Here is a 23,936-nt window from a genome sequence, read left to right as displayed (position 1 = left end):
TTCAAAAGTAAAGCCCCTCAGTGGTCTGACATTCAAAATTCTGAGTAGGTCTCCTAGCTGCTCATGTGTTGGTATGGACATGCATTGTTTTTAGAAACCAGACCCCTAATTTTGGAGCTCAGAAGAGAGAAGAGTTTTTAAATACTTAATATTAATAATGGAATAACCATCTCCTATATGTAGAAATGGTCTAAAAAAGTGCAGTTCAGTTAGTTAAATGATGCTAGTAGAAACTAAATTGGCATCTTCCCTTGCATTACTTCCTGCTGTCGTCCAATGTTACTTTAATATATGTTTTTGAATGTAATTCTTCCTGAACATCCGGCACTCCAAGACTGACAGTGATATACAGTCACTCCTTTACCATGTACCAAGGTATTAACTTATCACTGCTGCTTTGATTTTATTGCAGTTGAGCACCAAAATCTAAAAAATTATATCCCAAGTAAAACAATGACAGGTGAGAAAAAAAGGCAGAAAAAAATATTACATTGATTACCAAAAAAAAAGGCTTGTGTGTGGTCAGGCTATATGTGAAAGCTCTAATAGCAATGCTTGATACAAGTAGATATTACAAGACTTTCTGAATCATATTCTCACATTTAAATGTAAGTGGCCCATCGTATGCAATAATAACATGCCTGTTCTTGACCAGCCCAGCAGCTTTTCAGACAGGTTAATGGACATGAGAAAAAAAGTTCAGGTTGAGACTTTTAGCTCTTTTGGAAGTAGTGTTAGGCTGTCATTCTGTGCTGAGGACCTGTCTAGCCTCTGAGTGTTTCAGGAATTAAACCAAATGAGAAAAAATATGCCCTAAAAATGTTAGGGTGGATATATTCAGGGAATAAGTGGGCTTACACCTAAGCAGACCACAGTACTGCATGAACATTACTTGCAAAACACTATGAATGGAGGGCAATATAATGCCACTTCATGACCCACAACAACAGCTTCAAGTCTTCAAGAAAACTACTTTACAGCAGAAATATACTGAGCCTTGGTAAGGGAGGGTTAACCTGCAGAAATTATTGTATTGTAAACCTTGCAAATTTTAGATTTAAGATTTCTGTCCTCTTTTCTGGGCTTACATTAATATATTAGTCTCTTAGTGTTTATTGTTTTTAATAAGCATGAGTTCCTACTCTTGTAGGGAGGTTATAGAAAAGCTTGAAAATGCAACCTGAGTGCATTTTACTAATTTTAAAAGTTCAAAGAATGAACTGAACTAACAAAAAGATAGTATTTTTGAACATCTCATGGTTTTGAGAGCCTTACTGAGTTTTAAACCCTTGAGGATAGCAACATTAGCAGAGTAATTTTTTGCAGTGTACCACATGTCATATACTTCCAGACAAGGAAAGTGATTATAAAACACTTAAAATTAATTATTTTTCTCCTACCCATATAATTTAGGCATCATATGGAGTAGGAACTCTCCTACCCATATAATTTAGGCATCATATGGAGTAGGAACTCAAACAATACTTTATGGGAAAATATTGCTTAAGCAGCTAAGCAGTTCTTCCGTTTTACCTATTAAAGAAATATGATGCCTAACAGAAAATGTAATACAAATACATTAATGAACACCCATAACAGGAAGCCAAGATGTTAATCCTCAAACTCTGATGATTAGAAGTGGCAGAAATTGTTTTCCCACCCCTGAAAATATTCCTTAGAATTAGTTATATTTTACGTACTCATAAACTTGAGGCTGGAAGGTAAGAAAGACAGAAATATCTGTGGTAAAAAACCAGTAGTGAGGTTATCCCATGGTGTCCAAGAGCAGTTAAATAAGAACAGACCTGAACAGAACAAAAGGTCTTCAATCCAAGTTTCACTCTTTACAGCTAGATGTTCCGATCACCAGCTGTGTTTACCTGTGGTAGAAAAGGTCATGGACTGGTTAAATAATTGAACAGAGACATTGGGCCAGAAAATTAGAGGAGGTGATTCATTGGTCCAAGGACTAGGACGTTCAGCTTGGGTACAGACGACCTAGTTTGTATTATGACTCAGGCAGTCAATGAAGCCACTGAACCTCTAGCTTCAAATGCAGCACATGAGGCAGAGGATAGCAAAGGCTTCTGGATGCCTCAGGAGGTGAGCAATATTCACTACAGCAGCTTGGAGAAGCCAAGACTGAAAGGACAGCCATGGAACGACTCAGGCTTTGTACTTGGACATGAGAGAACAAGGTTTAAATTTAAATATCCAGTTCGAATCCAAAGGGGCAAGGGAGAGTTAACCATTCTCTTAGAAGGTGTCATTTCCCCCCAGGTTACTATGGGGTGGTTTTAGTTGTACCAATTCTGTCATAAAGTGTGTCTGAATCTATACCACAAAAAGCTTAGATTTTAATGACTTCAGATGTTCATGCTTTAAGAGAACACTCTTTTCAGGGTTTAATGCAAGAAGCTCCATTAAAATCAGAAGTTCTGGAAGTTATAGGGAAGGCATAAAATTTAAATGCAGCATTTAATTGTTTTTTTTTTTTCTCATTATTGAACTAATAATCTACCATGATTTTTAAAAATCATGAATTTTTATAAAAGAGGTAAAAAAACCCCTGTTCATTGCCTAAATGGAAGGGGCTTTGGTATGTAAGTTTAAGGCTAAATACAAGCTTCCCAGAAAGAAAGAAGGACAGAAAAAAATCATAGCACTTAATCAAAAAAGTGTCGATGCAAGCACATCCAGGCTACAATGATAGTCTGCACTTTGAGGCTAGTCATGGAAATGTCCAGATCACATTACTGTCAAAGTCAATAGTACAGCTGTGGATAGATCTAAACATAATACAACACAGCAATTCAATAGACTTTTAAAAATGAATAAAGGCATAGCTATAAGATGCTCATATCTTGTAACTCCAGATCTTTTAAAGCTATATTATGGCATAAAAATCGGATAAGATAAGAAATGTTCCTATAGTTAGTCTATTTTCCCAGTTATAAGCCTCTTCCTAAGTGCTAATGTAAAATTTCAGAAGGATGAGTGGCATCTTGCAGTGGATAAATGAAGAAAAAGAGCAAGAAGAAGGTCCTTCTGCTGAAAGCAGCACCTTTTTGTTGGTTTCAGCAGTAAAAGAAAGGAAATAAAATACATATTTATAGACAAACATAAAGTGTAATACATGTGTATCCATATGTGTGTATATATAAATACCTATGTTGAATTTTTTCATGACAGAGACCAGAGCCAGACACTGAGAAGCTCAAAACAGCATTGGAGAGTTTGGACCTCAGAGCAGCTGGATTCATCTGGCGAGGCCAGACCCAACCCGGCAGCAGCATGAGCAAGTGGTCATAGAAATAAAAACCCAGCCCTTAGCAATACTCAACATAAGCAAATGCCAGTGACCGTGGGGAAGACCTCTTATTTCCTTGCCTGGACAGGGTCTTTACTAATATTAACTTGGGAGAGAACATTAATCTGTTTACTTAGGCTTGGGAACCAGTGAATAGAACAATGAATTGGGTCAGAGAGCGTGAATTGTTTGTGTAATTGTAAACAAGTACTACTACTGGAGGATATGTATGGTATTATTATTGATGAAATGAAATGAAATGAAATGAAATGAAGGCTTGCGCATTAAAATAATATGATGACAAGCACAGCAGCAGCTCCTGTGCTACATCTTGCTGCTCAAAAAAATACTTAGCATGGACTTGTTTTGGGATCTTTATCCAACTGTATGGTTCTCTCACCTCACACATGTTTTCTGCCTCTAGTTCTGAGGCTTCTCTCATTTTTTTTTTTCATGCAAATGGAAAAGAAAGATAATTGCAGTGTTAATTACAGCTTATAGATTAATGGCAAAATAACAAAGCATGGAGCAATAGCAATAAAATCTGGGTAAGAGAGTTGAAAGCAAGCCAGAATGCTTTAAAAGGGGATGCTTCATTTCTCCTAGTCTAGAGGTTATTTCATTCTCCTTAGGAAAAAGGAAGTCAAAATCAATTCTAAGGACAACTTTTGTATTTCATTCAGTGGTTCTTTGATGGAAAACACATAAATGGCTGCTGGAGAATAGGCTAAGACCAAGTTTTTCTTAGCTATTACAGGGGAATTGTATTCACAGCTCAGATAACTGTTTTGCTCATGTATTTGTTCTTTGTCTAAAATTAAAGAACATTTCACTGGAAGAGGCAGAGAAATCCTTTATTATTTATCATTATAACCTGCAGTTATAGTGGTGATTTTTCTGGAGATTGAAGATATAAGCTTGAATTTCCTGAGACAGAGGAAAAAACTGAATACAGGTCTCCCCAGTCAATGCTTTATCCACCCAACTATTGTAACAATGAATAGGAATGATTTCCACTTCCAGTGACACTTAGAGTGAATGTGATAGACAACCTTGTATTTTGTACAGATCCAAGTGATGGAGAAGGTTCAGCACAGAGTGAGACCCTTGGAGCCCTCAAGGTTCTCAAGGAAAGCACTAAAATGAAACAGCACGAAATAAGTAAACTTCCCAGTGTTATTCCTTTAACTGGTGTATCCAATGCAGTATGATATAGAAACTATCAAGAGCTATATACATTGTTAGTTGTAACTGTTGGCAGACTCAGTGCAGCCATTTTCTACTCAAGTCCTGAGTCAGAAAATTAAATATGCCAGGAAACTACCATAAATAGTATAAATCATTATAAACTCTGTCATAATGCTACAGAGCAATGTTTGAAGAGAGGGATGCCAAAAGGCAGAAGTTAGAAAGTGGGTAGTGTGGCGAGCTGCTACAAGATCTTTCTGAGCAGCTTTTTGGTGGCTGTTAAGCTATTTTGATCACAAGTACAAAGCTCACTCTTTGTTGGAAATCCAGAAAGGAACTGTATTTTGTCTCTGCTAACCTTAGTTAGAAATGAGATTTCAGTGCAGTTCTTCGAATCCATGGTAAACAGCTTTGATCAATATTGCTCCTTTGTTGAAGAGGTTAACGCTGTTCCTACCTGAAAACTTTAAGCAGTTATAAAGAAGCTATTTTAACTGTACAGTATAAATTTATAAATTTATTTATAAGGGCTTAGAGATTCACATTGTGACATTGTGAGGACAGAGCTAGAACTGAGATATTTTTTTGAGATCAAGACACTCAGGAATCTTGTTGCAGGTTGTCTGCAGATGTAAATAGGTAACAGGTCATTCTGGTTGGGAAATCAAAGATGTACCAAAATAAATATCAGTCACACAATTTGTTTGTGTGTCAGTGGTTACATAACTTCTCATGCTGCAACCAACCTGGTTAAATAAGCCTTCCATTTTAAGGCTGAGTGGACCTGAATTTTCTACCTCACTAATGCACAGGTACTCAAGTGGTGCACTTAGAGCCAGTTATACAAGTTTATAACAAAACAGATGGCTCATGCACCAGAGAATTAATAACTCAGTGCAAAATATGAGACATCAGTGAGGTAGAGGTGTATAAGAATAAAAATATAAAAGAGGAAACATTTGGGAGAATCATAAAGTGCTTTCCATACACTTTTTACCCATCTCCTGCCAAGAGTTAGACATTGCATCCCAGTTACACAAAAAAAGAAAAATCTGCTTCATGTTTCACCAGGCAAATAAATTATCAACAGCAAATTTTTAAAAGAATGATCTTCAGTTCAGGATTACAGAGGCGAATAAAATTATCCTCAGATTGTTTCTAAAGTAACTGCCAGAAATCTTGTTTAAAAAAAAATGTTGCTCCAGGATGCACACAGATTTATCAAAGTACTTTTAAGAATATATTAATATCAATTCTCTTGTTCTTGTGAAAATTGAACTAATAGAAATGTAATGAAGGATGAAATTGTTCCTTGGTGATTATTTTTTCATTTGTTTTATAATATTGTCAGTCCTCAAAAATTGTTTATTATTGTTTATTAGTGAAGCCTTGAGAGTCTGAATAGTTCTGAAGACCAAGTAAATACATTGTCGCTGCATTGAAAAGCAAATTATAGAGTAATTTCTTTTAATATCAGTAATAGAAATTACACTCAAAAGTATAGCATGTAGTATGGACATATAGATGTTGTTGATGGTGTTGATGAATGTTTCATATGTTTATTAAAAGACCATGGTTTTAGATTACAAATTTTATTCAGTGAGTACATTTTATGCAGACAAAAAGAATGTAATTTCTCAGAATAAACATTGAACAGAGAAATACATCATTTCATGGGCAGCAAAAAGAAAACCACATATCATTAGGTGAGAGAGGTGCTGCATGGGCATTCCTACAGCCTAGAAGGTCTGGATTGTCTCTGAACAGATGCACTGAGCATGTCTGTACATACGCGCCATTGAAAGTTGTCTAAGTACTCTGTATTAGGTGCCAGAGACAGGTGCAGGGGAGACAGTCATTCTGTTTCTCTAACACCTCTCTTGTGAAATCATCAGATCCTATGAATTCATTAAGGATTTAAAAACTCCTCAGTAGACTAGAAAGGAAATATTATCTAGTTGTATAATATTTTTATTTGAACTCAGTTACTCAACTGTCACTGAGCTCATGACCTGTTTTTAAAAAAGCTAGATTCCAATTGCTCATGTTTCTTCTACTGACTTCTCAGATCTTCAGAAAGGTCTCTAGAGAAAAAGGTATTATAATGCTCACATGATTTCTACTAAACTTTCAATTTCCTGAAATTTTATCAGTAGTAGTAGAAACATTTAAACTCCTGGAATTCAAAAATATATTCCTGTTTTTGTTTTGCCTCACATTTTAAAAATTAAACTGTGAAAAAACAAAAGAGGTCAAGGTAAAATCAATTAAAATAAAACTGCATTGACATATGTTTGCAAGTAGATGTTTGAAGGTATTTTATGAAGGTTACAGAGTTTGTAACAAGTGGCATGCTGAGTGGTCCCCTGTTGCTTATGAAGTTAGAAAGGCATTCCCTATGGCTGCATAATTTCTTTCAAACCTCTTATAGAATAGTACACGTCTCCAGTTTAATATAAACACGACCCTTCAACAGCAACATATAAAATACCTAGCTCTCTGTTTGTTGAAATAATTTTGGCAAGATTTCTATGTTCAAAGACAGAAATGTATTTCCTCATAAAACAAGTCATCTGCAGCTATTAACTCCCCCAAAATGTAAAAGAAATAGAAGACCCCTTCAAAAGACAGACTTTATTGCTGAATACTCAAAAGATTTAAGATATAATAATAGTATTTAAGAATTTTTAATTTCCTTTTTTTAATCTGAATTTGCTTTTTGATACTTCTAAGCAAATATACTGACTTCAGCTTTACGACCTGATTTCTCATGTAGGTGTCTTGATGACTGGTATACGTCAAAGAGGTGAGAAATTGAAACCCTTAGTCACAGCTTTGGATTTGGCCCTCATATTCTTTGAAGCTCATTCTGCACCTGTCCCTCCACCCCCTGCCCACTCCGCCACTCCCTATGAAAAAAGGTTTTAAAAGCTCAGCAAAAATAAAACCCAAAGACAACCCTGAGATCCACAGACATTCATATCTTAGTGCATAGTCACCAAAATTAAGCATTGCTGATGTGTTTCAGAAGTCGTTCCCTGACTAAGCAAAAATAATTCTGAATTCTGCATTGAATTGTATCATGGGAATATAACTGCCTCACCAATTTATAAACATCTATTTATACATTTGACTTGTTGATGAGGTTTTTTATAGTTAAAAACTGCAAATGAACAAAGGCAATATTCAAACCTTAAAAAATTCTATTTAAATCATTTGCCTCTCTATATATGTACAAACCCCTAGGATTTAAGCGAGGCTGTTCAGGACTGATACAAAGTCTTAAGCAAACTTTGATACAAAGAAACCTTAGGTTTGAGTATTTTGAAAAAATTTTTTTCTTTAGCAATTCTTTCTCAGACTCTGTCTCCAAAAGTCTCAGTATGCTATAAAGTATTATATTTCTGTTTCTGAAAAATGGTTATGACAGTTCTAAAGTAATGCTTTTAAGGAGCGTCTCAATGAAGTTTCATAGAAATAGCATAGATGTTACTCTTAATCAGGAAAAGAGAGAAGTCCCACAAGTGATTAGCTATATCCCAAACATCGTATATGGGCAGCTAAAAAAAATATTCTGAGATAAGACACTAAAATTAGTATTTACAGAGTGCAGAAACCATAAATAATGAAGAATTGATGCACGTGCCATTGTCAATGCTAAACAGAAAGAGCAAGGGAAAAGTTATATAGAATTTACTTAAGTAAAACTCTACTGGAGGAAATGTTTGAGGTCATCGGGACTTAATCTTCAATGGAGGCCCTTCCCTCCAAAATTTCTCTTTACTTTATGCAAGAGAAGACCTCCAGGGTGGGTCCTGGGGTCGATACTGTCCCACACCTTTGTCAGGGATGCGGACAGTGGGATCCAGGGCAGTCTCAGCAAGTTTGCTGCTGACACTGAGCTGGGTGGGGCTGTCCACACAGGGGAGGGCAGGGATGGCATCCACAGGGACCTGGACAGGCTTGAGAGGTGGGACCCTGCAAACCTCAGGGAGCTCAGCAAGGCCAAGGGCAAGGTCCTGCACCTGCATTGAGCGATCCCAGGCACACCCACAGGCTGGGCAGAGAAGTGATGGAGAGCAGCCCTGAGGGGAGGGACTTGGGGGTGGTGGCTGATGAAAAACTCACCATGAGCCAGCAGCGAGCGCTCCCAGCCCAGAAAGCCACGGGAATCCTGGGCTGCATCCAAAGGAGTGCGGTCAGCAGGTCAAGGGAGGGGATTACACTCCTTTGCTCAGGTCTTTTGAGACCCCCACAGAAGCACTGTGTCCAGCTCTGGGGTCCCCAGCATAAGACATGGAACTGCTGGACCAGCTCCAGAGGAGGGCTACAAAGCTGATAGGAGGACTGGACCATGTTTCCAGCAAAGATGGGCTGAGCAAACTTGAGCTGTTCTGTATACAAAAAATGTCATACTTTTAGCAACCTCATAGCAACCTGACAGCATCTGAACGGGGCCTACAGGAAAGCTGGAGAGGGACTCTTTGTCAGGAACTGTAGTGTTAGGGCAAGGAATAAAGGGGTCAAAGTGAAGGAAGAAATATTTAGATTATATATATGGGGAAATTCTTTACTGCAAGGATGGTGGGGCACGGGAAGAGGTTGCACAGAAAAATTGTGGATGTCCCAACCTTGGAAGTGTTCAAGGCCAGTTTTTGGATGAGGAATTGAACGGCCTGGTCTACTGGGAGGTGTTCCTGCATCTGGCAGGAGGTTTGGGATGAGATGATCTTATTTTTCGCCTCTGAAAATGAGGTGAAAACCAAACTCCAACTGATAAAGCATTACTTTATGAAAATCTTATCTTGCAGTAATTATTCCTTTTTCCTTTTGTTCCTCATAACATTCTATAAAGAAAAGAAAAATTGTTCCACAAGAAACTGTCTATGACATAGTAATACCTGAAAGTAGATGTAGATGTAATCTATCACCATTAAACTTCATTCATTGAGTTGACATCTTACTGTAAAATTGAGATTAAATACTTAATTTCACTTCTTGTGTCAACACAGTGATAACTCAACTCTATGATTTCTGGGCCCAAATACACTGTTTCACAGAGGTAAGCAGCTTCCTTACCTCTTGCAGATGAAGCGGGGTAATCCTGTTTTTATACCCACCTCAGTGTTCCCTCCCTTCAGTGTGAAAAAGTACCCTGCATTCAGACTGCAGCAATGACAACAGGAATTGCTGCGGCAGGCGTGGCAGCCATAAAAACAAAGTTAGATCAGTGTCCTGTTCTCAGCACTGCCAAACAGCAGGCATTTGGTGAACATTATAGGGAAACCACACTCGTGTAGTAATTCTTCTTCAAGATTCCTTTTCCACCTTTGACAGTTACTAGCTTAGGAAACTTCTGTCAAAAAATGGTGTCCTCACACCAGGTAATCTATAGGTCCTGACACCAGGTAATGATGTCAGGTAGAAGGTAATCTATCTTTGTGCAACAAGTTACATTGAATTATAAACCAATTTTACTGGACACATGCATCTATTCTTGAACTTCACCTCATAAGAAGACAGGGGTGTTCAGATCAAACCCACAGAGATTATCTTCGTGGGCTCAATGATATTAATCAGAGTATATTAAAAGACCTCATGCCACAAGCATCTCACCAGTTTATGGGCACTTTTTCTTAGGGTTCCCACTGAATGAAATGTGAATCTGAACTCATTCTAAGGAATTCATTTCCCTAGAGATTTTCACTATGCTTTAGAAGGCTATGAGTAATTATGCAACACTTAATTTCTGCCATCATCTGCTTTAGTGAAAGACTTTCTTTTTATATAGATGAAACAGAGAGAAAAATAATATAAAAACCCCTCAACAAACCCCAAACCATCACAAGAACAAGCACAACAAATGAATATAAAATGCACAAGTGATGGATGGCTATTGTACCTTTGTATATTGGAGTAAAAGGGATGGAAATTGGATTTCTATACTCTGAAGTGATATTCCACAGATGTAATTGCTGTTCTTATTATACTTTTTACATCAGTAGACACTTGGATCCTGTCTGTGATGTCTGCTTTGGAGATGATAGTGCACATATATATGCTGAATTATCATTGAAAGGCCTTATATGCACTCTTTCACTGAACTATTCACATTCATGTACAAGGTGTATCTCAATGCCATGCTACAATTTTGTTAAATATGGTCTGAAGGCATACTAATGTCCCTGCTCTTGCATTTAAATCCATTAGGTGATACAAGTGCATTATGATCACAGATGACTGAGAGATTAGGAGATAACCTGACCTTGGTAGCCTGAAAAAGAGTGAACTGCTGGTGTAGCACCAGCGTAGTGTTGTGTACTACAGCTGTTCCAGGATTCAGCATCCACAGCAATTGCATTAGAATGAACACCAATCACGTGAGGACACTTTCAAAGAAGGATTAATAACCTATGATAAAATGACATGTTATTTACATGACTGGGAAAGTAAAGAATAGATTTGAGGCAGTTTGACACGATGCAATTCCAGTTAACCCACTGCAAATGTTGCATAAAAGGAGCTCTGACTTTCCCTCAGTATGAGATTTCATATTCCTTGCCCTTGAATTATAATTCAAAGTAAATAAACTCAAATTATTCAGAATAAAACATCCAAATCCAGCATGAATAATCCACAGTTGATTAAATCAGTCTACATTTCAAACTCTTGAATTTAATTCCATGCTAGACTTAATTGGGTTTTGGAATTATGTACAGGATTTGTCTTTGATCTGCAGAAGGAGCAGAGTACATCACAGCACTCAAGGAAGGAGAGATGAGTACTGCTTGAGAGAGGCTAACTAAATTTCTCCTTTAACCATAAAGACTGTGCCCTTTCAGAAGTGTCCCCTTTCCCAGATGTGCCTTTTCCCATTCTCTCTTTGTTCGCTGAGTATTTCTGCAAAAGGAAAAGACACACAGGTTACTTAAGGCAACCCAAAGGAACAGACTGCCCCTGAGCCCCTGCCTGCACTTGTGACACAGCAGTACAGCCTCCTGTTTTTCTGAGTGCACAGGCAGGCAAACAGCCATCTTGCATCACAAGAAAGAAAATAGTCTGCATTTTTATAGTTGAAGGATTGGTATCCAGAAGAGCTCATTATAAGCTTGGGATTCATGTGTTACTTAAGGGTTCTACTAAATTTTCTCTGTTAATGAGTTACTGAAAACTGTATTTTCTGCTGGGAATTAGCTGGAACAGTTCCTTTCTGTGCAAATAAACCTAAATTATATTCCCAGTTCTTTCTTTCTCCAATTCCTTCCTATACCTGAGTTCTAGTGAAATTTTATAAAAATCAAGAACAATTTTAATTCTGCTCCTAGCTGCCTTTTTTCTTCTCCTTCAACTGAGAGATTTTCCAAGGCCTCAACAGTGTGAATATATGAAAAAACATATATTAGACAAAAAATAAAAAGAAAAGTGACAAAAATTATCAATGAATTAGAGTTTCAGTCTCTGAACTCAAAAGGACCTTGTTTAGACTTTTGTTTCAGAAGGTACTTCCATTATTCTCCATTGTTTCAGCAGAATAAAATGGGAATACAGCCTTAATATAATACACTGGGTTCAGCCCTAGATGATGAGTTCTGGTCTCACCTGTCACATTTAGTCCAGTTTCTTTACACAGTCTCTTCAGAAAATTCTCAAAAACGTTATCACTGAATCAGCTAACAACATTGTAATCCAGCTGAGGGTTCAAGCACTATTTTTAGAGGAAAATGTAACTAATTTAAAATAAAAGTTGAAGTAAACTGAGCAATACCTTTAATTTAGTTTGCAAATATTGAATGCGCAGCCACACTTTGCTTCAAACCATACTTTATTTTGGGTCCATAGCTTGCAAATGAACACTGAACTTCCAAACCAGACCTTTTGCTGTCTACTCATTACTTCTGCTATACAGTACTTTGCAGTTCCTGTCTGTGCAATTTCCTTTTATTAATGTACAAACAAAACATGATGAATTAAACATGCTATTGCATGTATTTTTTGGCAAGCATGAAAGATGAGGTAATTGAAGAAGCTTATTATTTCCAGCTGTACAATGCTAGCACATGGTGACATTTAAATAATAAGAGAGAAAGTAAAATAGGTGTTGTGGTTTTAACAATACTGCCCTCTAAACATCCTGACTCACTAATTTCTACTCATTATTTTGGATATACCATTGTCACATTGAAGCTGTGTCTCAGACTATTTAAGTAATTTCTGATAAGTAAAAAACAAAAGACAAAACCTGAACCTGAAAAAAATGGAAAATGCTGCAGTAAATAGGTATTTTATTATAACTAGATGTTAGAACCTAGACAAGTCATGTAGAGATCTCAGACATACAGAGTTGCTTCCAGGAAAATTCTTTTTCTTTGTTAAAAAACAGATTATTTGTAAGAAAATTACTCATCTTTGTTTTTCAGAAATCTGCAATAAACACGTAGGATTTTTTGTGAAATGTTGTTTAGTAGAAAAGAGCTGTCAAGGCTTTCCACACATTCTTCTGATTAACCTTTAGTTCAAGATCATTTTCAGTAGGAAAGTATTGTTTCTGTCTTGATCTCCTATCTGGAAATCTCTTGCAATAAGTACTTTACCTGGTACATTTATTTCTCAGAAATTATAATTTTTATCACTCAACCATGCAGACAGTAGCTGAACGTAAAGCAGGGAATGGTGCTGTTTCAACTAAGCAGTCCAGTCCTTGAATCATGAACTGACTGGCTCTGTGGGGAGCGATAGACTGGTTTAATTTTCATGTTCTTTCTGTAATTCTATGGACTTAGCCACCATACAGAACAGTTAAAGACCTATGGTCAACTGCAATGTGTACACTAATTTTCCGTTTGAAAAATAAAACCAGCAAATACTTGGCTTGTTTGAAGTCAATAGCCATTACACACAACAGTGGAGAGTACTGGATTGGGACTGTCAGCCCCTTGTCTCCATAAATTTGGAAAAACTGCTGCATGTACATAAGGTTTTTTTGAGGTTCTGGTCATAACATGTAGCCCATGGAAATCACAGTAACTCATGGATTTTCATGTTAGGCACAGTTGGTTCTTCCATGTCTGCATACCCTTCAATCTTATGAGGGTGGCACAACAACAAGCCCCTTCAGTGCCTTTACCATCATAAAGTTGTCCTCAGCAGCACTGCAATCTATCCTTCCGCTTCCACAATTTCCACAGAATTGCTGAAACAAAGGACCAAAGTTCAGCAATTAACTTTAAAATTTTTCTCAAGTGAATCACTTCAGTGATTCTTAAAAAATGTGAACATTTCACAGGTAACAGAGATGCATACCAATGTAAATGTAAAGTGATATCAGTATGAATTAAATCCTCCTCAGGACATTAAATGGCATCTCTTTTGTTTATTATGTGGGAAAATCTGACATTAAAATACTCTTGCAGAGCAGCACTGCATTTCCCTTGAATTATGTAGTTAGGGAAAAAAAGAGGAAAAAATACAGCAGAATGCAGAAAAAAAATAAGCTATTGATGTTCATTAGTGGTAAGATTTATTCTATTATTTCATTAATTCAACAGTCCAAACGGCTATTAATATAAAGGAATATCAAATTGTTCATCTTGTGTCCCAAAAAGTAAAATATAAGAATAAAACCCCTGAAAACTGGCATATAGCTCCAATGTTACTTCTGTAAGCAACTTGGTCATGTACATAGTTCACGAGTTCAGGACCAGCAACCTACATGGTCATCCAGTCCTTCTTCAAATATATCACTAGATAATACATTTCATTTCTTTACGACTGTGCTGAATCTCAGAAATTTGGTTTTAGTCAAAGCACTTCTTCTAAATATATATCTGAGGTCATCCTAAGATATGTAAATTAGCCACATCCATCTAAAAAAGGTGTAACAGACTGGTTGCAATTCCCTACTCAAAATATGCTGTATTTCCTATTCAAATTTGTCTGGCCTGAGGTTCTTTATGTTAAACCTTGTCATTCCTTTCTTAAAAGTCTAGCTTTATTATTGTATTTTTCCCATATAAAAGCACTTAAACACTGTAAGCATCTCAATGAGAGTTTTCTTTTTGGTGTCCTTAACACACCAAGCTCTTTTAAGCCTCCTTAAAGGTTTCCACACATTCAATCACACAAAGGCTAACTTCTATGCCCTGATTTTTTTTCCAGCATCTTTTTCCAAATGTAAACATTAAAACTAAAACCAGTATTTCAACATCAACAATTTCTGTAGAACTCAGATATGCATGACCTAGAATATATACCCAGTTCTTTCTGAATCATAAAGGAACTTTGAAATATTCTTTGGAACTCGTAAGGTAAGATTAGCACTTTAAAAATCAAAGGCTGTCACTATGGATTATTATGACTTCATGAAGCGATTTTTCACTTTTATAAAATAGTCTGCATCAAAATAATAAATGATGATACCAAATTAATTAATTCAAATCAAGAGAAGTCTTAGGTACATAGATAGCTTAGCTTTGAGGAATTCTAGAGAGATCATATTTAAATTTAAGTTTTGATAAGAAGCACTAGTGGAAAAGTTTGTAGTAAACATGCCTCACTTATGGATTCTATGCCAAAGCTGCAGCAGGTATCTTTGACATAACTGTATGTTTCACAATCCTTGTATTTTTGTAGGTGACAGCAGAGGCAAGTCTTGGCCTCCTAAGACTGATTTATTTTCAAAGTGTATTATTTTATGGGCTATTTTTGTCCTTTTAGATAAATCTACTTTCAGACATCCTTGATCTAAAGCAGCTGGCAAGGACTATAAGCACTACACTGAAGTTGAAACAAAACAAACAAACAAGCAAACAGACCTTGGTTATCAACTACTTACACGTGGTACAAACCTGTGAACCAATCTAACAAGATTCCTTTCATTGTGATTTACCCCACCAGGTTTCCCAAAACAAGTTAGTCCTGAAAAACTGAGATGAAAACTAGCAGTTTACTGAAATACTTACCATTGCAAATGTTCAATGATTGATTTAGGACCTGTAATCTTAACTATTTTGAGGATCTTCTCTTTCATTTGGCCTAATTCTGCCCTCTTAGTTGATAGATTTGGTGCTAACCACTGCTTCACTATCACCATCACTTCACACACTCATATCAGCTTGATATTAATAAGGACTGGTGGATTCATTCCTTCTGCATATTTTTAGGAAAAAAATTACTGTACATGAGTGAATATTAAAGTTTATGCTTTGAATTTCATGTGACTAATTTAAAGGTCATACTTGTTAACTGTTGCAAATTTTTGCCTATGGAACCTTTGACATTATAAAATGAAATTCAATATTATAACACTCTAAAATTCCTTCAGCCAATGGATTTTGTTTCATATTATATGGTATTTCACATCTTGAAAGCATGGCATTCCAAGCCTTACTCTTAAAAAAAAAAAAACTAGAAGTATATTTTGATTATGCAGACCCCTGTAAAGACTAATTGTGCATGAGCACCTTGTGATCAGGACTGAAAAGGACATTATACTTTTTATCACTATCACTTGGAAGAGTGGGAAGAAACTAACTTATATTACAGACGGAATAGACAGCACTTTTTATCTGGCAACAGATGTACAGCTTGATTATGAAAAGGTGAACACCCTAGTCTGATATTGATAATTCACAGATATTAGGTAGTCTTGCCATTTTGATTTCATTCTCTGAAATCTCCTCACTTGATAATGTTCTCTAGAGTTACAGGGATCAAACCTCTTACAAACCTAAGGGTTTGTGTAGACAGGTCATATCTTCCCATTGGTGAACTGCCAGTCCTGCATGTTTGCCAAAAAATTTTTACTATGTAAAAAACAAAATCTGTTAACAGTAGGCCAAAATTTGCTACAGTTTCTTATTTTCAGCCAAAAGATTTAAAGGAAACTTAAAATGCAGGCATCTGAAATCACTGTAATAGATGTGTAATCATCACAAAATATCTGCTTCTCTGAAACTATATTTGGAAAATTTCAGCTTTTTAGTACTTGAAAACTATGCTAGAGGAGATTATATAGTGAAACATGCAGGATAGAGTCTGACTGGAAGGTTACACTGTCACTGCTGTGTCAGGAGATTGCCAGTCATGTCTGAAAATCTGGGACGTATTCCTTCTACTCTCACCCCTGTATTTTACATCCTGGCCAGTGTGATAGCAATAATACAGTAATATCTTTTAGATGACATGTTAAATCAAAGTTTTCCAGAGATTAGCGATTACATGGTACATTTTGAAAAAGAGAAGTACAATAAATTTAGTGTCCTGACAAATTTCTTCAGTAGTCTTCATAACCTTTCCCCTAAGGCAAGGGCATGGTCTCTTTGGAAATAGGCATTCATGCTCAAAGAGATGTCCTATGTCCTGCTCAAAAAGCTGCTAAAAGATTAACGGATATCTAATGCTCTAGGACACATTGCAATATGCCATTTTTGGAATGCCACAGTTTCACGGTTGCATTAAAGCATAATTTTATTTCTGTGCTCAGCATACAGAAAGCAGATGGCTCTATTTTTCACTGGTTTATTGAAACACCGGCAATTGGAAATATAGTCCTAGAGCCACACGTTCTATAAAAAATGTATAAGCTGCATATTTACAGGAAATTAAAATGAAGGTTTTCATGGATTGAGGGTTGTGAGACTGATATGGAAATTTTAGGTAAGGAAAATTATTTCCATTACTACATAGTCACTATCTGTAGAAATGTTACTAAAAATAATGGAAAAAGACAACCGACCAAAAAAACTCACAAAACCCACAAACAAACAGCAACAACAAAGCAGCCCTGGAGTTCTCAAGTTCAGCAAACTTATTGATTAGGTAATTTTTGTTTTTATATATAGTATCCAGTTGTAGCAATTGTACAGTATATCTTCCAGCTCAATGCATGTCTTCAAGGATTAAAAAAAAGTTCCATGAAAACATTGACATTTCTCAGACCCAAAGGACTTTTTTTTTTTGCATCTGAAAAGTTATCTGCCTTTATCATCAAAATATAACTTCTTCCTAAACAGAGGAAGGAAATGTAGATGTTGATTTTTCTGAGTGCTACCAACCAGCACTTGGACACTTTTTGTTTGTTTGTTTGTTTGTTGGTTTTATATGTTTACATGCTTATAGCACTTATGAAGATCTTCTATGAAAGCTTTCTAGCAATTTTTTAAGGTGAATATTTTGGAACGTGGGGGATGTATGTGATAATTAGTTTTCTGGTATGCAGGTCCCTGAGCGTACATTGGTGAGTCTCAAAAGCTGCTGCAATTCAGACTACTGCAGTCATTCTGACTTATGATTTACCCATAAAAACTGATAGGGTTATATGTACTTATGGTCTCCCTGCTGTAGATATGGGGCCTAAGCATCAAGAACCGTAGCCCTAGAGTAACAGTTTGTGTATTATCACTTCTGAATTATGCAGAAGGTCCTTTAACCTGAAACACAAACAGGAATGTATTCTGTTAAGCTAAGGACTATGGTTAGTTATTGGGACAGGGAAAATGTAATGTCTGACCTGTGCAATATGCAAAGTATGTATTCCTGAAGCCTGAAAGCCTCTGCTGGCACCTGGTGTGTTAAGGGTCAAGCAGCAGTGCCACATCTGGACTAGGCAACTGCTGGAGCACCATAGCTCCTTCTCAGTCATGATTTACTGCTTGTTTTCAGAACCAAGGAACTTTGTTCTGAGATTTCTGAAGAGCGTGAAGAACAGGGATTAGGCTCCTCAGAAGGGTATGGATTAATGCCATTTTTAGGTCTGCAAAGGATGTGTGCGATGGGTGCCTAAGCACTTGGAAGAGGAGCTGTAGATCCAAAGAATATATTCCCATAAATCACTGAACAGCCTAACCCTATGATACTGTGATCCTTTAGGCATATATTACCACTTCAAGATAGGTTTCGAACTTGAGCACAATGTTGCCATCGTCTGTGGACATCTGTGAAAATACAGATGGAGTTGAAACGGTATCAGAATCCCCAAGTCCTGTTATAAAGTGACAATAGAGCCACCAGATTCTAGGAGTCACTCCCCATTGACAGCAGCTGAAGAAGTGACTTTAGAACAAGATGGTTAAAAAATTGTCACCAGTTCTGAACTGTATGAAGCACAGTAAACACAATTCCATTATTCCATTTAGTATTCTGTCTTCCCTTCTCTATGCGTGCAGATAACCCCTCATTACTTTTAATGACATGTGGGGTCTACACTACGCCTGATATCAAAGGGAATGTCATAGTGTTTGGTAAGAGCTTAGGTGCCTTGATAATAGGCACAATGAAGCTATACATATATAAACAGAATGACCACAGTGAGCAAATTCTAATCTTTGGTCTACAAGCATAAAACTCAGGTAAACTTCCTAAATGAAATAGTTAGAGAAAGTTAAGAATTAATCAAGATCAAGCCGTGAATGAATCCAGTAGTTTAAAATCTGTGTCTGTGGGAAATTTGGCTGCATCAGAAGTTTTTAAAAACTTTATTTTTGGCTAAGATACAAACAGATGGCAAGATTTGGAGATCCAAATCAGTAAACTACAAACAAGCAGCCAGGAATAAAGACTGTGCTATGAATGCAACTGGCAGGTTCTTGGATTCCACTTAGCCAAAATATTCCCCCCTTACTTCTGCATGGTGAAATCTAGTGCAGTGGTCATTGCAGGGGCTTGCTTTACAGCAACCCAGAATAAGAAAGCAAAACTGGATGGAAGAAATGTGACAATGGCTTTAAAAGTCATTCCCTCATCAAGGCCCGCCTACCCCCATGCTCTGTGCCAATCTGAAATCATACTCTTTGTGGAAGAGTAAGAATTTGGCAAATAAACATCGTCTCAGATCACTCCATCTCTAGGACTTCCTGACACACATATGTTCTCTACAGAGACCACTGTTTATCCATTTTATCCACAGTTTGTGATAAAATCCTTATTTGGGACATTTGGCTGTTGACTCCCTCAAAGTCAGGGAGGGCCTGCAGCGAGACCTTGACAAATTAGACATAGGCAATCACCAACAGCATGAAGTTCAATGAGGGCTGGTGCCAGATTCTGGCATGGGGCAGCCCTGGATGTACAGACAGGCTGGGGAATGAGAGGCTGGGCAGCAGTGCCATGGAAAGGGCCCTGGGGCTCTGGTCCATGGCCAGCTGAACATGAGCCAGCAGTGCCCTGGCAGCCAGGAGGGCCAAGCGTGTCCTGGGGGCATCAGGGACAGCATCAGCAGCCAGGCAAGGGAGGGGATTGTCCTGCTCTGCTCTGCACTGGGGCAGCCTCTCCTCCAGTGCTGGGGGCACTCCTGGGTGCCACAATGTAATCAAGTTATTAAACTATTAGAGAGTATACGAAGGAGGGTAAAAAAGATGGTGAAGAGCCTTGAGGATAAGCCATGTGAGAGAAGCTGAGGTCACTTGGTCTGTTCAGCCTGGAGGAGAGTGAGAGGAGACCTCATTGCAGTTACAAGTCCCTTGGGAGGGGAAGAGGAGGGCAAGAGGAGGGGCAGGCACTCATCTCTGCTCTGTGGTGACCATGGACAGGACCCAAGGGAAGGGCCTGAAGATGAGTAAGGGGAGGTTTATTTTAGATACCAGGAAAAGGTTCTTCCCCCAGAGGGTGGTTGGGTGTCAGTCCTGGGGATGGTCCCTTGAAGGGCCAGGAATTGGACTTGATGATCCTTGTGGGTCCCTTCCAACTATGATTATTCTCTGATTCAGTGATTCTTCTTCTATATGGGATATATATGCCACACAATCTTATAAAAAGAAAGGACCTATACTTATGGGATAGCTTTTATAGCAACAGACAAACAAATACTAAACAAATTGCATGTCAGACCTCTGGAAGGCAAATTGCTCCATTCCCAGGCGCTTCCTGATGACTAAGCGTGACCAGTACACCCTGCTCCTAACAGGGTGTTACCCTAACAGGTAATGGGGGTAGCATAAGTAATGCTGTTTTATGGGGCAAGTAGCTGTTCTTTGTGACTGAGCAAGTCATGGAGGGTTTCTCTTTCCTTCATTATCAAATCCTGAAGGTCTTAGACAAACCAAACAGATTTCTTCTTCCCTTCCTACTGGCCTCAAGGTTCCCAGAGGCCGGGCGGATTACTCCCTTACCTGTCTTGATGTTGCCAGGCACTCAGCCTGATGGTGGTAATGGTCCTGGTGGAACAGGGAAGTGTTCTCTGTGTCTGCAGCAGCCAGAGCACACTTCATAAAATAAAAAGGTTTTAAGTCCTGAGTGGGGAACCTGGATTACAACAGCCACTGGACAGTGGGATTTGTGGCCTCGCAATGGTCAGAGACACCTCTGCTGTCCTCTGCTTCCTCCAAACTCTAAGTAACCATAAGTTTCAAGGCTGGATTATGATTATTACATAGACAGTAAGCCACATATCAAGATCTGACACAATCTGAAGAGAGTCTAGGTGATTAGAAATCACAAGCTGTGTTATAAATTCTATGTTGTGCTACTTCTGGATTGTATTATATTGATTCTGTTAGTAGACATCCTGTGCCATTCTGATCACAAATTCAGTCCTATACTAATCATGAAATCATGTTAAGAAATTAAAGCTTCAATTGTAACTGTGGATTAATGTCGTCATCCTTCTGCTAAGGATCCCGAAAGGAACCCATCTGTCCCTTCAGTGTCAGATGACACTAAGGCTCTGGAATTTCCAGCTGGTAATACAAGAGCAAAACCAAAGAGCTATTCCCTCATCAAAAGAAAAATTGTGCAGGAGTCACGTTTCATGGGAAGAATCCAGAAAACATCACAAAATAGCCATTTCCCTGCAGCAACAGGACTAGGTTCTCTGAAAATTCCCATTAGACTTGGTTTTGAATGTGGGGTGGGTTATAGGAGCTCACCCCACACTCTGACTACAGGCTTGGTGAAAAAGCTCAGACATTAACTTTGTATACAACAAATTGTGTTCCAACACAAAGCAGAACTGTTACACAAGACCATAAGACGCTGTGGCATGTTTTAACAACCTCCTTGACTTAGCAGCCAGGACTTCGAGAGAGGTCTTTTTCCTAGAACAAAAATCACTCATAAAGCCCACCATCCCTTTCCTGCTCAGGTGATACACTCCCCCCAAAACACATACCCAGAGAAAGAAACAGTGTGACATATAGGGATTAATGCCAGCTTTGAAGGAATTTTAAAGCAGAAGAAAACATGACTTAGCCCTTTCTAAACTTCAAAGGGAGAAAGAGGAGATGTGTCAGATGTACTAAAATTGTTAAAGCAATATTCTTTCTTAAATGCTTCCCCAAAGGGGAAGGACAGAGGAGCAAAGTGATAAACAGATGACCAGAAACTTTGATGCTGACTGTAAAACTCTCTTTAACGTTTGGTGTCCTATGGAATGTGGATATATTCCCTAAAATAATACACAGTGCTACAGATCTACTTTTGGTCTTGTATGTATTACAGTCACACTGTTAATAGTGTAATCCTTTAAGATGCTGTCCTTGAGACGCCAAACCAGTAACCATTCGGGCTGGTTGTGCAGTCATCTGATAAGGAATAACTGCTTATTTCATCCATGATGCCGTTAAAAGAAGTAAGAGTACAGTGAGATCAGAATTATCTGCTGAAGCCATGAGTAATTTGGAATAGCCACAAGAAAGTGGGAAGGGGATTTTTCTGTGGACTCTTGTATACCACAAAATGGTGGGTTGATGACACTGCTCCATAAAGCTGTTGGAAATATGGCACATTTCTGTATATTGCAGTAGCTTTCTTTTATACATGAGCTATATTATAATAACATAAGTCAGCATCTAAATTTTCCTTGTCTAGTCTTTTTTTTCCTTAATTTTCATCAGCATGTAAGTGTGAACTTTTATATGAGAAGGTCATATCATTTATTTATTCTTTACAAAGTTTGTGGCCCTAAACTTAGGAGAGCTTGTTTGAAGAGGAGAAAGGTGGAATTGAGTTGAAGTATAATTTTGCTAATGTCTCAAAGCCCAAAACCACAAAAAATAACAACATATATCATGTAAATTATGTTGGCTTGATCAGAAAGGCAGATAATATGACAATGAAATGAAATGAAAGAGGCAATAAAATATTTAGCCTCCTGTTAAAAATCTAAGGAATTTTAATTTAAAAATAATTCAAATACCAGGTAAAATACTTCATATTATGCGGTCACCAGGGAATAAGCAAAATAGAGCTGTTATGGAGGGAGTTAGTTTGGTTTAGTTTAGCAAAGCTCCCAACTGTCAAACCTAATTAAACATTTTTTTAAAGAACTTGAATGCACATAAATGAAAATATACAGCAGCAGAAACAAATATGAGGATGAAGCTGGAGTGTCACAGGAAGAGTCATCTCAAATCAAACTATTGTATCTGGAAGACTGATGGGTTTTGCCCTGTTGCAGCACAAAAAAAAAAAAAAAAGAAAAAAAACAAAAAAAAACCCCAAAAAACAACAACAACATAAAAAACACCAAAGATTTTATCTCCGTGTCTACCAGAATTGTGAGGCATTTTGCCAAATCAATTTTAACACAGTCACTGAAGGCATTTGTGTCTATCTGTCTTCACCTTTCTAGTACATTTATTAGGGTCTCCCTTGAGCTCAGATGCAGGTACAAGGTTCCTAATCCTACTCTGGTGAACTGATTCATACAAGAGGAGCCTGAAGTCTCCTGTCTCTCTGTAAGGAAAAACAGATGTTCACATGGGGTCCAGCCTGTGTAAATCACTGAGCATAGCTCAGACTTCTGCCTTTTTGGTGTGTGCTCTGCCATTTGTCTCACTCCTCGGGTTTTTATAACACATGGAATTTAGGCATTTGATGGTGGAAAGCCACTAATGCAAATTATTGCTAATGACATTCCATGAGAATAAGTTAAATTAAGTCTGGTGATTTTGGCTGCAGGGCAGAACTTCTGTGTGAAACTCATTACCATGACTGAGGACTTTACTGACACACTTGCAGTATTGCACTTAGGTACTAACTTCTACAATCAGTCTTGGAGAAGGACCTTAACTTTCACATGCAGAGGAATTTTTAATTTTCTTGATTGTAGCCACAAGCTCTTAAAATCTAAAATGCCATATATGAATGAACTGAAGGAATAAAAATGCATATGCAAAAATCTAATTGGTGCTCAGTTTGACAATTCTGGTTCCTTTGTAATGGACAAATGTGACATAAAAACTAAAGGTAAATTTAAGCAATCTGCTTTCATCCTATGCGGTAGTGGGTTGGCCCAGGCTGGGTGCCAGGCACCCACCAAAGCTGCTCTATCAGTCCCTTCCACAAGTAGACAGAGGAGAGAAAGTATAATGAAAGGTTCATGAGTTAAGAACAGAGAAAGAGATCACTCATGAAATACTGTCATGGGAAAAACAGACTCAGCTTAGGGATATTAAATGAATTTATTACTAACAAAACCCAAACACAATAATGAGAAGTAAAATAA

This window comes from Ammospiza caudacuta, chromosome Z (assembly GCF_027887145.1).
Source record: "Ammospiza caudacuta isolate bAmmCau1 chromosome Z, bAmmCau1.pri, whole genome shotgun sequence".
Lineage (NCBI taxonomy): Eukaryota > Metazoa > Chordata > Aves > Passeriformes > Passerellidae > Ammospiza > Ammospiza caudacuta.
Note: the sequence above shows the minus strand (reverse complement) of the source record.